Source organism: Arachis ipaensis, chromosome B07 (assembly GCF_000816755.2).
Source record: "Arachis ipaensis cultivar K30076 chromosome B07, Araip1.1, whole genome shotgun sequence".
In the NCBI taxonomy this organism is placed as follows: domain Eukaryota; kingdom Viridiplantae; phylum Streptophyta; class Magnoliopsida; order Fabales; family Fabaceae; genus Arachis; species Arachis ipaensis.
Genome location: NC_029791.2, coordinates 53,237,623 through 53,241,974, shown reverse-complemented (window position 1 = coordinate 53,241,974; position 4,352 = coordinate 53,237,623).

Below are 4,352 nucleotides of genomic sequence, written 5' to 3'. Positions count from 1 at the left end.
AAGTGGATTTTCTGGAGCTACAGAACTCGAAATGGATAATAGTCCATACTTTGCACAAGGATAGACGACGTAAACTGGTGTTCAACGCCAGTTCTCTGCCCAATTCTGGCGTCCAGCGCCAGAAAAGGATAAAAAACTGAAGTTGAACGCCCAAACTGGCACAAAAACTGGCGTTCAACTCCACAAATGGCCTCTGCACGTGGATTGCTTAAAGTCTCAGCCCCAGCACACACCAAGTGGGCCCCAGCACACCAAGTGGGCCCCAGAAGTGGATCTCTGCATCATCCATCATAGTCCACTCACATTTTGTAACCCTAGGCTACTAGTTTAGTATTTAAACAACTTTTAGAGACTTATTTTGGATCTCATGATTTTTCAGATCTAAACTTTGTATTCTCTGACGGCATGAGTCTCTAAACCCCATTGTTGGGGGTGAGGAGCTCTGCTGTGTCTCAATGAATTAATGCAAGTATTTCTGTTTTCCATTCAAACACGCTTGTTCCTATCTAAGATGTTCATTCGCGCTTAACTGTGATGAAGGTGATGATTCGTGACATTCTTCACCTTCCTCAAACCATGAACGTGTGCTTGACAACCACCTCCGTTCTATATCCGACTGAATGAGTATCTCTTAGATTCCTTAATCAGAATCTCCGTGGTATAAGCTAGAACTGATGGCAGCATTCATGAGAATCCGGAAAGTCTAAACCTTGTCTGTGGTATTCCGAGTAGGATTCAATGATTGAATGACTGTGACGAGCTTCAAACTCCTGAAGGCTGGGCGTTAGTGACAGACGCAAAAGGATAGTAAATCCTATTCCAACCGGATCGAGAACCAACCGGTGATTAGCCGTGCTGTGACAGAGCGCGTGAGCGTAGTTTTCACTGGAAGGATGGAAGGTAGCCATTGACAACGGTGATCCACCAACACATAGCTTGCCATAGGGGGACGTGCGTGCGTGAACAAGAAGACAGAGGAAAGCAGAGATTCAGAAGACAAAGCATCTCCAAAACTCCAACATATTCTCCATTACTGCACAACAAGTAACGTTTAATTTATGCTCTACTGGTTATTCACAATTCAATTGATAAACATAATTGACTTCCTGACTAAGATTTACAAGATAACCATAGATTGCTTCAATCCAACAATCTCCGTGGGATTCGACCCTTACTCACGTAAGGTATTACTTGGACGACCCAGTGCACTTGCTGGTTAGTGGTACGCGTTGTGAAAAGTGTGATTCACAATTCGTGCACCAGTCCTCAAGCAACTAAACAAATAAAATAGAAGACTAATAGGTTGAGAAGCAATAATATCTCAGAGTTCTTGAGTGAAGCTCAGATTCTAATTAGATGAGCGTGACTAGTAGCTTTTTGCTTCCGAACAGTTTTGGCATCTCACTTTATCCATTGAAGCTCAGAGTGATTGGCATCTATAAGAACTTAGAATTCAGATAGTGTTATTGATTCTCCTATTTCAGTATGATGATTCTTGAACACAGCTATTCTCCTTTTGGGATTATATGCGATCCATGCGACGCGATCGCGTCGCTCACGCGGTCACATGGGATTGGTATTGGGTAAGTGACGCGATCGCATGGGGCATGCGATCGCGTGGGCCAATTTGTGCGAAACGCACAAGGGCCGCACGATTCCAGCCCAACTTTCTGTTCGTTGGATCCTTGCGTCGATATATATATCACGTGGTCGCATGGGTGGTGTTTTTCGTGATATGACGCGATCGCATGGGGCATGCGGTCACGTCATGCAACCCCTTTTTTTTAAACTGAAAAATGCAGGATGCAGTTATTAACATGAATGCTATGCATGATTCTAGGTTAATGTTAAAATAAAAAAAGGGTAAATTGAAAACAATAAACAAGAAATAGATTGAGAAAGAAGCAACCATACCATGGTGGGTTGTCTCCCACCTAGCACTTTTAGTTAAAGTACACCAGTTCTGAGTACGAGCTAATTCCCTTTTACTCTTAAAGCCGCAGAGAGCTCTAAGTTGGCCATCTGTTTCAAGCAAACCATATTCAAGTGAATAAGTAAAATTATAAGTTAAGGATTGTACCCACTTGAAGCTTGTATTAGGTGGTAATGGCCTTGGGATAGGTGTTTTTGGTATTTCTGCAAGTTCCGTTTCCTTGTGCTCTTCTGTGAATTCTTCCACTTCCTTGCAAAGATCTTCAATTGTATCTGTATCCTGGTCAAAGTCTTCTATGTCTTCCTCATCACTTGAGTCATAGATTGGAGGTTGAGAGAAATCTACCTCCGCATCATCTTCATATTCACTTGGGAAAAATTCTTTGATCTCAGAGAATTCACTTGCGGACGCAAGTTCATCACTAGGAGAACTAGACTTGTGACTATCATCATCAAGGAAATTTGCTTCTTGGATTATTCCGTCTGATTCTTTGTAAATGAATTGCCTTGGAGATTGTACGGTATCCTCCTTAGCACCAACTGTAGCATCTTGGACGGAGTTTTCCTCAATTCTGGATTCCCAAGGAAGTTCAGCATCTCCTAGATCTTCAACCAATTCTTCTTCTTGAACAATGACAGCTTCTTCTACTTGTTCTAGTACGAATTCATTCTCTGTCTTGTCCACTGGAGTCTCTAGTATTTCTTTCATGCTACGCTCTTCATCGGGCTGTCCACATGGAGCTGTGGTTGATCCTTGTATATTTGAGCGCCTCGTAGCCCATTGAATTAGTGCTTGCTCCAGTTGTTGAACGGTTGTTTGAAATTTAATTACTGTTTCTTTTAGGCGATCCTCTGCTTCGCGGTTTGCCAGACTTGGACATGATACAAAGGAAAGTGGTGATGATTGGGAATGATTGGATTGGTATTGGGGTAAGGAAGGATCATATGATGGCGAATGGTAAAGAGAAGCTTGTGAGTGTGGTGGTTCGAGGTTATGTTGAAAGGATGGTTCATATGCACGGGGTGGGGCTTGTTGGTAGTTACAAGGTTGTCCACCATATCTTTCAGCTGGGTACGCATTGTAGAATGGTCTTTGTCCAGGATATCTCGGAGGGTGTTGCTGCCTAAAGGGTTGATTAGATCCTCTTGGCTTCATCCATCCTTGATTGGTCTGACCTTGATGCACATTCCAGCTGTAACTTCTATTTCTCTTAACAATATTAGAACCAAACTCAAAGCGAGAGGGGTGAGAGTTCATAGTAGCAAATAAAGATAAAAAGGAAAAACAAAAATAAATAAACAAGCAAAAGAAAAATATTTACAATAACCAATAATAAGGCACACGTTAGCAGTTCCCCGGCAACGGCGCCATTTTGAAGAACTGAGGATTGATGGTTTATAGGTTATAGCAAACTCTCGTTGTAAGTATAGTTACTAAACCAAACAATCAACCTTTCTTACAAACGTTTTGGGTGTCACAAGTAACAAACCCCTTAAAAATTGTTAACCGAGTATTCAAACCTCGGGTCGTCTTCAAAAGGAACTGCGAGGAAGTGTGTTCTTATTATTGGTTATAAAGGTTCTAATCGGGGTTTAGAAGGTGAGAAGCAAGTAATTTAAATGACGAGTGAATTAAATGGCAATTAAAAATAAATAATAACGGTGAAACAACTTTTGGCAAGATAAGGGAAATTAGAAGTCCAACTTAGTTATCTCTCTCAACAATAATGAAAGTTGTATCTTAATTCCACTTGGTCAACCTTTACCAGGGCAAAGGAAAGTCAAGGGACTAATTAAATTGACCTTTGAATCCTATTTATTTCCTAAGAGAAAGTTGGGATTGCTTAAGTTCAGCTCAATTAGCAAGATAACGATTATCAATTATGTTGAGTTTAATAACTGTTGAGTTACTAAATTCTTAACCAGAACCAAAAGGGGGAAAAGTAAAATTGCTGAAATAATAAAAATATCCTTAGATAGGAAGAAATGGTGACTTAAATCAAAGAGAACAATCATAACTGAAAATACCTCAAATATCATAAATTCAGAGAACAATCTGTGACATGGAATAATTCATAAATCAAATTATAATAATCAATTCAAATGTTGGAATAAATAATTAAAAGTAAAACTGAAACAAAAGAACATTAAAACCTGGATCCAGAGTTACTCCCATAACAAGAAGAAGTCCTAAATCCTAAGAGAGAGAGAGAGAGAATCTCTCTCTAAACTAAATCTAAATCATAAAAAAGTAAAATATGCGAGCTCTGCTTGAATGGGTGTATTCCCACACTTTATAACCTCTGGTCTATGCTGTCTGTACTTGGATCTGGGCCAAAAAGGGCTTCAGAATTCGCTGGGGGCGTATTCTGTAAATTCTGATATGTGGCCTCTGTCACGCGTCCGTGTGGGTCACGCGG